Here is a 13,408-nt window from a genome sequence, read left to right on the forward strand (position 1 = left end):
GAAGAATCAGCGATTTATCTGGTCAGATAAATGTGAAGCTAGCTTTCAGGAGCTGAAACAGAGATTGATTACGTCTCCGGTGCTAGCTTTGCCTTCGGACAAGGAGAAGTTCGTAGTCTACTGTGACGCATCCAAACAGGGTTTGGGGTGCGTATTGATGCAAGCCGATCGGGTTATCGCTTATGCCTCCCGTCAGTTAAAGGATTATGAACAGCGATACCCGACTCATGATTTAGAATTAGCCGCAGTGGTTTTTGCACTGAAGATTTGGCGGCATTACCTTTACGGGGAGAAGTGTGAGATCTATACCGACCATAAAAGTCTCAAGTATTTCTTTACTCAGAAAGATTTGAACATGAGACAAAGGCGTTGGTTGGAATTAGTGAAGGATTATGATTGTGAGATCCTCTATCATCCCGGAAAAGCCAATGTAGTGGCCGATGCCCTGAGCAGAAAGGGTCCCGGGCAAGTAGCTAGCATGATTCAGATCTCACCACAGCTAGCAGAGGATATGGTTAGATCCAGCATTGAGTTTGTGGTAGGTCAGCTTCACAACTTGACGCTGCAATCTGATCTGTTGGAAAGAATAAAAGTCGCTCAGATGACAGATCCGGAGTTAGTGAAAATCCGAGATGAGGTATTGGCTGGTCAAGCCAAAGACTTTTCAGTGTCAGACAGTGGGATGCTTTTGTATAAAGCCATGGTTTGCGTTCCGAACAGTGTGGAGCTGAGAAATGAGATCTTTGAGGAGGCTCATTCTACCCCGTATTCTCTGCATCCCGGCACCACCAAAATGTACCAAGATTTGAAACCGTACTTCTGGTGGAGCGGTATGAAGAAGAATTTGGTAGAATTCGTATCGAGATGCCTCACTTGTCAGCAGATCAAGGCTGAACATCAGAGACCAGCAGGGTTGTTGCAGCCTCTAACCCTACCAGAATGGAAATGGGAGGATATTACGATGGATTTTGTGGTCGGGTTACCTAGGACCACGGGTATGTTTGATTCCATCTGGGTAGTGGTGGATCGATTTACGAAATCTGCTCATTTTCTGCCGGTTAGAACAACATTTTCGGTGGATCAGTTGGCAGAACTGTACGTCAGAGAGATAGTGAGACTTCACGGGGTACCGAAGTCTATAGTTTCGGACAGGGATCCGAAATTCACCTCCAAATTTTGGCAAATTTTGCAACGGGCAATGGGTACGAAGCTGAAATTCAGTACAGCATTTCATCCTCAGACAGATGGTCAGTCCGAAAGGACAATTCAGATATTGGAGGATATGTTGAGAGCCTGTGTTATGGACTTTGAGGGTTCATGGAGTAAATATCTACCGTTAATAGAATTTTCATACAACAACAGTTATCAGAGTACGATAGGGATGGCACCCTATGAACTGTTGTACGATAGGAAATGTAGATCCCCTATCCACTGGGATGAGACAGGGGAGAGGAAATACCTAGGTCCAGAGTCAGTTCAGCGGACCAATGAGGCGATAGAGAAGATAAAAGCTAGAATGCTTGCCTCACAGAGCGGACGGAAGAGTTACGCGGTCCGAAACGCAGAGATGTTGAGTTCCAAGTAGGGGAACATGTATTTTTACGGGTATCTCCGATGAAGGGGATTAAACGTTTCGGGAAAAGAGGCAAGTTATGCCCTAGATTTACAGGACCTTTCGAGATTCTCGAGAAGATAGGTCAAGTGACATATCGGTTAGCATTGCCTCCAGCCTTATCAGCAGTGCACAACGTATTCCATGTCTCAATGTTGAGAAAATACGTTTCAGACCCCTCTCATATACTCAGTTATGAGAGTCTTCGGCTCGGCCGGACATGTCATATGAGGAACGACGGTGCGGATCCTGGATAGAAAGGATAAAGTCCTTCGGAATAAGACCATAGCATTGGTCAAGGTTCTCTGGAGAAACAGCAAGGTGGAGGAAGCCACCTGGGAGCTAGAGTCAGATATGAGAGCTCAATATCCAGAGTTATTCAGGTTAGATTTCGGGGACGAAATCCTTTTAAGGGGGGAATAGTTGTAAAGCCCGCTTAGTTAATTTGGAAATCAGCAGTTGTTTATGTTTAATTATGAAATTATTTATAGCTATTTAAATAATTTATTACTGTTATTTATGGAATTCAGAAATGCATGATTATGTCATCAGTAGTTTTTATATTTCGCATTTCCGGTGTCCGGTATTTTGGAACTCGGCGTTTGGCTCAGTAGAAATCACAACTTAGTATGTTGGTATTTTGGGGACGGGTTTAGACATTGGGAATGTCGGGAATGGCCGGGAATTTAGAATGTCCCAAAAATACCCCTTTAGTATGATTTATGTGGTTTTGTGGTGGAGGGGCAAAATGGTCTTTTTGCCCCATTAGTATTTTGTCTTATGTGATTTATGAAATGGAAAATAAATGTTAATTGTTTATTTTAATGGCTGAAATAAAATAGTTTAAGTGGCTTATTCTTTTATTTTCTCTCATTTCACACTTAGTAAAAAAATTAGAAATTTCAAAAGAAAACTCTCTCTCTCTTTTCCTCTCATTTTCGGCTGGTGCATGGGATTCAAAGGGCTGGGTTTTGTTCAATCTTTCAAGTGAATTCTCATCCTAATCTAAGCATTTTTTTTCCAAGCTAGGTTAGCTCTCTTGATTTCTCCTTGAAATTATGAAAAAAAAAATGATGAATATTGAGTGAAATGCATGATGATTTTGGTATATGTTGCTGCTGTGATTTTGTTGTTGATATATGTGGTTTAAAGCATGTTAATTGATATTAGTTGAGCTATGTTGAAAGCATGTAGGTTAGATTGTTAAAGCTTTGAGTTTTCTTTGCAAAAATGTGATTTTTGGAGGAAATTATAGTGATTCTGTTTCTGTATTGTTGCTGTAGTTTCTAATTGTTTTCAGAGGTGATTTTATGCTAGTTTAAGTGGAATTAAGCTAGTGGAATGCATGTTTAGGTGGATTTGCTCAAGCTTGAGTTTGGAACTCAAAGCTTGAGCTCCAATGGTGATTTTTGTATATGTGTTTTCTGGGTGGTTTTGAGGCTTTAGATTTGTTCTTTGGGGTGTTTCGAACAGGTCTGGAAAGTTTGGTACCAATTGGGGTTGAATTGGTCGAGTTATGAGAATTTTAGTTGGCTGCCTGCGAGGAACCGGAATTCCGGTTGTGCATCCGGAATTCCGGATGAGGGTTCTGAATTTTCCAGAACCGGAATTCCGGTTGGGCAACCGGTCTACCGGTTGGGGAAAATTCAGGGACCCTAGTTTTCCTCGTTTTTATGTTTTTAGGGGTATTGCCATGCTTTTTATCGATAGGGAAACTTTTAGTTCCAAGTTTTAGTCCCCGGGAAGTGATTTAGCGTGTCACTTATAGCTTTGTGATTTTTATGGTTTAGGAGCCAGTAATCCGCCGCTCGGCTTCGGTTCCGGTCGGGTTGACCGGCACACCTGAAATCGGAATCCAGGTAAGATTAGTATAACAGTATGCATATGTAGATTACATGTTTAGCGTGCATGTAGGAAGCCTGCTAGATTACATTAGTTATGTATTTAGGCTTCGAACCATCCAACCCTGTCACGTCGGTACGAGTGGAGTATGACCAAGAATGAGTATGACCGGTTCGACCGATCAGCCGACACTTGGTTGGTGGTTCCGTGCTATTGACCTATCCCGTCGGTACAGCCGGAGTATGACCAAGAAATGAGTATGACCGGTTCGACCGATCAGGAGGATACTTGTCAATAGTACCGTCCCCTGAACGTTCAAAACTCAGTACCATGTTGGACATGGCAGTAGTGGCTCAGTACCATGTTGGACATGACAGTAGCGGGACTCAGTATCGTGTTGGACACGGCAGTTAGTTATGTATGATATTATTATGCTTTTCTTACTGAGTCTGTCGACTCACAGTTTATGTTCATGTGTAGGTAAAGGCAAGGCTGTAGCTGATGGACCGTGAGCGAGCTTATGAGATTGTACATGTCGGGGCGGTTAGGCCTGGAGCGTACGATCCTCGGGACAGCAAGGCTGAGATTTTTGTAACTGTCGTTAGACGACTTTTATTTTGATGTAATAGTTAAACAGTTAAACTTTTTGTAAATATTTTTATAATCGGGATCCCGAGTCTTTTGTAATATGTTTTACAAGTTTAATCAAAAAGCAAAATTTTAATTAATCACGTTTTTCCATAAACCTCGTTGATTAGCAACGAGCTGCACAGTACGTTTAAAAATCACGTAATACGCCTAAGGTAGTTAGGGTGTTACACTTACCATCTCTTAATTTTTATTGTGTTTACCATCTATAAGTTTTTTTATCATTTATTAAGTGTATCAACTAAATATGAAAAGTCTAATATAAAAATTTAATAGTACATGATTGTTCTGCACTTATGTGTAGTTTTTAATTAAACAAGTAACGGAAAAAATCAATCAATCAATCATCAATCAATCATCAATCAATATATATAAAGGAATGTCCAAAAGAAGTGATGTAGCAACTTAATTAGCATTTTTTTCTTAATATCTCTTCTCCTAATTTTTCTGTTTTAGTTAAATTTTTATTCTATTTTTGTGTTTTAGTTGGCATTACTCAAACTCATTAATTAGTTTTAATGGATTTTTATGTGTTTAAATATTTATTCTATTCATTTGTACCGTCCATTATTTTTTAATACACATTAATTGTTTTTTTCCGTAATTTTTTAAAAATTGATCTCTCCTCTCCCATATTTAATGGCTTAATTCTTTTTATTCAGTATCTCTTATTTGATTATGTGTGCTTTTTATTTTTTCCCTTTATTTACACAACAAAAGTGAAACTTTAACGTTCCAAATATGATCAATTATAGTATAGTAATAACTGTGAATGTATTTTATAAATTTTTCTTATTTCATACATTAATTTACTCACTTAAAATTACTATTTATTACTCTTTAATTCTTTTTGATCATTTCACTCTATATATGCGTCTCTGCTTATTCTCCTTTTGGTTTTATTATTTATTCTTTTTTTTTTTTGCTTGGACACTGGTTTTATTATTTGTTATGGAAGATTAATCATTTGTTTATTTTTTTCAGGTTGGAAAAGACTTACCAAAAAGTGATAAAGCTCAAAAAATTTACTCTACAACACTGTCTCGAATCATGTAAGTTTATTTGTACTGATTTAAGATTACAAACTATCTTATTTGTCTCTTTATGAATTAATAATAATGTTAGCATCATTTGTATTTTTAACATAATTACCCAAGACATAGTTAACCTAGCTTTATTCTATCTTCTACTGGTAATTTATAATCTCACAACTAATTGGTATTTTTATGTTTGGCTTAATATAAAAGAAACAAGGGAAGTTCTCTGACTTGGATCCCTCCGGCTTGAAATCTTGAAAAATATTGACACTTTTGTTGGGGATGGGTCAAAGGAAAGGAGAAAGAATCTTGAAGGAAGTGGGAAGGAGGAAGGATATATGGATGGTGAGGCCAAGGAGTTATGGGATACTTGGCAATTCTAAGGTTAAATTCTATTGTTATTTATTTCATTCTTTTTCAATTTCTGATTAAGTTAATTGTTGTTATTAAGTTTTTGCTATGCTACAACTATATTAAATCTCTATTCTAGCTTTAAAATTGTCTATGACAATTTAGAATTTGAGTGTGTGTTTTGTTTGGTATATATGGTCAAATTGAAAATATAATTAGTTCATATAGCAATGTAAGAAATCAAAAGCCATGCTGGCTATGGTTCTCTAATTGTTATTTTCTTCTCTTAATTCAATATTCAAGAATTAAAACTGACAAAAATATATGTTTGGTTTAAATGATATAAGAGAAGGAAGAGAAGTAAATCATAGAAATGTTATTGCTCAAAATTTCAATAAAAGGGTATCAAAGTACATTGGTCGATGAGTATTAAATTATATAATTTTTATTAAACTCTGCATAATTTTTTATTTCTTGAAAGATGTTACTTTGTTTATTGATTGGTTTTTTGAATATAAATGAAAAGAATGTCCTGGAGTCTAGATTTTCCTCTTCTCTATTTTTTTTTTGTATTTTGTTTTTATTTTTTGTTTTTCTTTCATTTTTACTATTTAACTTCTTATCATTTTTATTTTTCATTTGTACTATTTTATTTTCTTTCCTTTGGAATCATGAGTTTAAATAAGGTTGATGTGTTTTAAATGATTAATGGTTTTTTTTTTTTGAAAGAGAAAAGACATCGATGTGTCGTACAATGAAAAAAAAAAATATCGATTGTGCATGCAATCAAGGTGAACATGCAGCTATTCTTCAGAGAACAACCTTACTCGAATTGACTTGAGAGCAAAATTTGCTTTGAAATCAAAATTATAGAGTGGGTATTTGTCTACACTTATGTTAGTGTTGTCATTCTAGCGGCCGGGTTATCCTCAACAATGCGTTAAAATTAATGTCCCAATGAAAAAAATTTACAAATATTTATCTTTTGCATCTTTAATTTTTGAATTATTATACCATGTGAAATTCATTACACAAACATAATTATTATGTTAAAAATAAAGGTAATCTTATTTTAATATTATTCTCATTTCATTTATCATGTAATACATCAAATTAACAAATTAATACTTTTAATAGATTATTTATTATTGAAAATTATTTCTAAAAAATCTACCATCTCAATAATTTTTAAAACACAACACAATACTATATATTATATTATATTATTCATTTGACATAAAAAAATAATAACAAATAAAATAATTAACAATATATAACACCGCGCGAAGCGCGGATTAGTTCTCTAGTATAATTATAAACCCTAATTATTTACCATTAGGCTTATCGGGATATTACAACCATAATCCTCCCAAATTACTCATCTCTCTAGAATAAAACATTATGTTATTTTCACATTATGCTATTACAACCATGTCCCAGCCCAAGTTGACATTTCAACTAGGGTTTTAGTTTTTGGATCCGTCTTAGTGTAAATGGCTAAACTTTGTACTGGGACATGAATTAGACAAGTCACGAACATATTTGAGGCAATAGAATCAGAATCGGAGTACTTTCAATTTTGAGCACCCCAGTCACCCAGCATCCAGGTTGACGATAAACGAGATTTATACTCGTTTATTAGGGTAGTTTAGAAGTTTAGAGTCTTTTATGTTAATTTGGTTTAGTTTGACGCTTATTTTCTTTTTTTTCAGGAAAATATTAAAAAAATTATAAAAAATAAAGAAATAAGCTAAATTTGTGTAAAAGCGGGCTTAAATTTAGTTATTTTTTTTTATCTTGGTGAGTTTGGCGATGTTCGAGAGCAAGAATGGAGCAAAAAGGCAAAAATTAAAAACTAGTCAGTCAGGACCATGGCTTCGAAATCTGGAGCCATGGCTCCAGAAAAGAAAAATAGCAGAATGGACCAGGGGCTGCGGCTCCTTAAGCAAAAATTTGAAAAAAAAAAAGATAAAAAGATCGTGAAAAAAAGATGACTTTCTCAAGTGGAGTTGCGACTTCGGTACCTCGAGCTGCAGCTCCTGAGGACATTTTTATCTTCTCAAGTTTAAATTCCAAATATTTTTAGTATCTTTTAGGGAGCTTTATTAGCCTATACAAACTCATTATTATTAGTGATTTTAGTACGTTTTTCAGAGCTCTAAACTCAAAACTCTTAATTAGCAACTACTTAGTATTTTTCATCAACTTCTTCTTCTTCTTTAATTTTGTTTATGAACTTATTTTTTATTATGAATGTAATGGTTATGAATATAATTTTCATGCACTAATTTTTTTTTTATCTAGAGGTTAATTGATTCACTTTAATTTCTATTTTATTTTGCTATGATGTTCTATTGATTTCGTCCTCTTTATTTTAATCTATATGATTAATACTTAATACTTATAAATACTTAATCACTATTTGCATGTTTTTATGATTTCAATTCAAGATTTGAGAGGTGAGAGTTGAATATGCTATAGTTATATAGACATAGGTTACATATTGAGCGACAGTACCCGTATAACTTGTGTAGCAAATAGGATTTTCATTCTTAATGTATATGTTGAAACTTATTACAAATACTAAAAAAAATTTGCAGATGGATTGAAGTCTTATATCTTGAAAAAGAATAGGTTTTATTTTAGTTAACCCACTATTAAAATTGGAAGAAAAAATTGTAGAACAGATTAGTAAAATAAATAAATTAACAAGTTGATAAAATTAATACCCTAAGTTTCATTCATTAATTTTCATAATCATTGGTTGCTTATTTTAATTTTCTTAGTTTTAAAAATATTACCTAAATTTTTGTTTGCCAAATAGAAAGTAGAAAAATAATTATTAGTACTTGGTAATAGCCTTCATGGAACGATACTCGTGCTTATGCACTATTATTACTTGAAACAAAATGTATGCTTGTGTTATAATTTTTTTCCTGTCAAATTTTTGGTGCTGTTATCGGAGACTAAATTACTATTATCAAAATTAATTATTTTTTGTTCTTTTGTTTATTTTAACATGTTCTATTTGGTTTGCTTCTTACTTCTTAAATTTTGGAATTAATAAAAGTTTTTGCGACAACAAGGTTTGGAGTCACTAGTGCCTCTTGATCCTAAAATTGAAAAAACTTGTAGGTGAAATAAAAAAAAATGGTTGCCCATGGAGATAATAACCTTCAGAATAACAACAATAATGTGGTTGATCACCCTAATTTAGCCAATGCCGCCAATGCTAAAAAAGCAGCTCAAGCTAATATTCTTTTGAGAGATTATGTACTCTCAATTGTCACGAGGGTTCACTCATGTATTCGTCCACCTGCTGTAGAGGCAAATAACATTGAAATCAAGTCTGCCATAATTCAGATAGTGTAAAATTGTGTTCAGGAGGCTGCCTAATGAAGATCTAAATATACATATCACTAATTTTCTAGAGTTATGTGCCACATTCAGAATGAACAGAGTAAGTAATGATGCAATCTGTTTGAAGCTTTTTCCATTCTCAAGGCTATTTAGCTCAATACAACTAATTCGTAGACTAAGATTCATTAATACCCAAGTCACGTAAAAACCTTCATTTCTATTTTCTTCTATTTGATATATTTTCTTAATTCTTATTTTATTATATTGAGTTTCTAAAGATATTGGTAAACAAACGACACAACACTAAGCATGAATAGATTACCCAAAAAAACACAATATATTAAAAATTATTGTAATTTGATAATCCATCTATCTATCTATATACTTATATAATGCTGTTGTTAAGGTATGTGAGGTGGCAGTACCAATAATTTTCTTTCCCTATTCTTTGCTCTCTCATTTTTCTTAATTTTAAAATTTTGGTTAATTTGTAGTACTCACTAAATTAATGTAATATATTGATTTATGATAAGCGTATAAACATTAATTAATTCATTATATACCCTATTTTAAACTGATATATGATAAACGTATAAACATTAATTAATTCATTATATACCATATTTTAATTCTAATACAAAATTCAAAAGTCACATGTTATTAAAGATTTGGTCATTATTACTTATGACTAAAAATATCATTAATACAATAAAAGAATTAGTAATGCCTACAGTAATATATAAAATGCTTTTTCTATTCTTTCTTCTATCCTTAATATATTTTACTATAAATAATATACAGTAAGACATTCAATTATACATATTGCCCATAAAATTATATTCAATAAAAAATATGTACTCTGATCCAATTATGGAGGTAGAAATGAAGGGCTTATTTTGAGAGCTAAACTTATATTACTAACAGGTGCTGCTGATTTTACTCTTTTCTAAATGTTTGGGTTTATTTGATTATAATGGTTGGTCTGAAAAGATGAACAAAGCAAAAATTTCATGCAAGACATTTGTGGTTTGAACATTGAAGGTATCCATCGTGATCATTATCATTTCATCTTTTTTCAAGTTTCGTTTGTTTTTTTTTTTCTATTACTTTAAAAATAGACTTCTAAAATTATGAGTGAAAGTCTTTTATTTTACTTAATATTTTATCTTCATATATATATATATATATATATCTTTATATATTAAAAGTGTCTATCTAACGGCATTTCTTGGTTTAACAGAATATATCTTAAAAATAAAAGAATATTTTGTTAAATTTAATGATGTTAATAGGTTTGATCTCCCGTTAACAAATAAACCCAATAATTAAACCCAAAAAATTAAACAATCTTTTTTTAAATTAAAAAAAAAAATTATATTACCCACATATCTCTCTAACAAACCGTATATCTCTATTTTTGATATTTTTTTGTTATTTTTTTTTAAATTTACACGGTTTTTTTTATGAGATATTTTCACTTTTATTGTGGTACTGTAGATTACGGATGGACTGGAAAATGTTGATTCGAATGACACATAGAGGGGCTTGTGGTTGTGAAACTAATACTAGCAATGGAGCTGGGATTCTTGTAGACCTCCCTCACGAGTTCTTCAAAGAGGTATTTTTCCATCATTTATTTAAATAAAAAATTCGTTATATTTCTTTAGCATTTTTATTTATATTTTTATCAGTAAATAACTAATCATTTGTGTCGTTTAATCAGTTTTAGTAAACCTTTATGTATATTTACACTGTTATTCTTTTTTCGTATGGTTATTTACATATAAAATATATTCTACAGAAAAAAGAAAAAAAAATTCTGATTTAACATACTCACTATAACAGTTACATTTTTTTTTTTTTGGAATTATCCTGATGAAAGTGTTTTTTTCATAATATTGTCAAGGTTTGTTTTATGAGTACAACATACTTAGTTTACTTTGGTTATCGTATATAATTATTTGTGCTCAGTAACTACTTTCTGGCCTTTTGTGCTTGCTTCTAATCGTTTGATTATTCTCAGGCTGCCAAGGATGTTGGTTTTGAGCTTCCTCCACTGGGGGAATATGCCGTTGGCATGTTCTTCTTGCCTACGTTTGAAACTCGAAGGGAAGAAAGTAAAAATATATTTAGAAAGGTAATTCTGGTTGTTTGTGAAAATTTTATACCGACTACTTTGTATCAAATCCGTTTCCGTATCTCACATTTTTTAATGCTTTGGAAAAATTTTAAAATAAGAGAAAGCAAAGAGCCTTTGTGTTCTTGGTGGCACAGTACTTTTTAATAACGCCAAATTGGAAGGAGTTTGCAGAGTCGTATGGAAATTCGATCATTGTTTACTCACTGTGCTAACAGAAAGTAGTTTTTACTTCTTTCCTCCAATATATTACTGGGTCTAGGGTGGTTTATCTGTTTAATGTTTAATAGCTGGCTGGTAGTTTGCCATAACGAGCATTCACCAGACACTCTCTGAACATGTTTGTAGGTAGCCGAGTCTCTCGGGCATACTGTTCTTGGATGGCGGCTTGTGCCTACAGATAATTCAGGCTTGGGCAACTTTGCTTTGATGACGGAACCGGTGATTGAGCAAGTGTTCCTTAGCCCTAGCACAAAAGGATTGAGCTAATTTGTTTCTAAAAGTTTGAATTATTATGATTAATCACCAACAATCTGAAATTAGAGGTATGTTCTATTTGAATGAATTTATTCATTGGGCTTATATATTTGTATATTTTTTTTTTTGTGTATTTGTGTATTTATGCGATTTTTTTTTATTTTTTTTGATGAATTACGTTTTTTAAAAAATAAATATGTTTGTATAAATTTAAATTTAAACTCTATATAAAATAATACCTTTTTTTTTTCAAGAAACATAAAGCTACAGACTAATTTCATTAACAATCATCAATATAAAATTTAAACTCTATATTAATTTTTTTTTTTCTAGAAACATAAAGCTACAGACTAATTTCATTAACAATCATCAATATAAATATTCATATGAATAAATCAGAACAATTAAAAATCAGAACAAATAAATATTCAAGTATTTCAATAAATTCATAAACAAATAAGTCAGAACAATTCAAAATCTCAAATCAAGAAAATTAAAAGTTTAAATTTATAATCTTTACAAATATGAAAAACTTAAATAGATCTATCTACCATTGTTGTTGTCGTTGCTTAATTACTGAATTCTTAAACAAAAACCACTAGAACTTATATAACACTAATATTTATGTGGCTCGCCACGTAACTCTCATCTAGTATATATATATATATGGAAGAGGTTTCAATGGTTACATTTTTATTGTAACCATCATGGTTACATTTTTTTAAGTCATTGGATTACTATTTAATGGTTGTGATTAATTTGAAAATTAAATAAAAATAAATAAAAAATAACTTGTAACCTGAAAATAACCTAATCATTTATTTCCTTATAAAACTTTAATTAAGATTAATTATATTTTAAAATTAAATTAATTATAATTATTAATTAATTTTTTGCAATTTATTACTATATAAGGATCTTTTAGCAATTTATTTTTTTTATACTTAAATTATTTAAAATTTTATAGCAAAATTTTTTATAATTTAAAATTATACACATATAATTTCATAATTTAAATTTTATTATACTTGTAATCTTAATTTTAAATTATTACACATAATTATTTAATTTTTTTATTTAAATATTTAAAAAGTAAAAAATAAAATAAGTTGAAGAATTTTTTTTAAAAAAAATGGCTGCGCTTGTTATCGATTGATTAGCTCGAGGCCTCATACTTAGTTCATATAATTGTAACAAAATAATTAAATATCATTTAAAAATAATTAATTATTTAAAAATTTATTATAAGAAGAGAATTTTAATTTGTGTCAAAAGAAGTTTAATTTTTGTAAAAAAATAAATTTTTTTGTAAATATTATAATTAAATGACTTAATTATTAAAATAATTCAAGTAAGGATTTAAATATAAATATTAATTACTAAAAGAGGTCTTGTTAAATATTTAATTAATTATTTTAAGAAAATAGTTAATTATAATTAAATAATTCTAAAAAGGAATGTCTATTTAATTAATTATTTTAAGAAAATAGTTAATTATAATTAATTAAATCTAAAAAAGGAAAGTCTACCTATTAGTAACTTGCTATTACAGGTTAAAGAAAAATGTAACCATATGGTTACAATAAAAATGTAACTATTGAATAGTCACCCACATATATATATATATATATATATGTCTTATGATTATGGGTGAAGGTCTTCTAATTTATTTAATATTTTTTATCTCTATATACGTCTCATGGTGAGGTTTAATTGTCTTAAAATAAGTGATCACTAGACTATTGAGTAAAGTCAATGTGTATAAGGCTTTGGTTCACAAAGAAATTAAGAAAGGACGACAAGAGTATGAAGAAGCAGGATGAAACTCTACTTGAAAGACTCTAAGATCATACAAAATGGGATGGTAATGTCTCCTTATTTGCCAATACACAAGAGAACAACGATGAAGTTTATATTAGCTATTAGAGACGATAAAAAATTCTT

Source organism: Cannabis sativa, chromosome X (genome assembly GCF_029168945.1).
Source record: "Cannabis sativa cultivar Pink pepper isolate KNU-18-1 chromosome X, ASM2916894v1, whole genome shotgun sequence".
NCBI lineage: Eukaryota > Viridiplantae > Streptophyta > Magnoliopsida > Rosales > Cannabaceae > Cannabis > Cannabis sativa.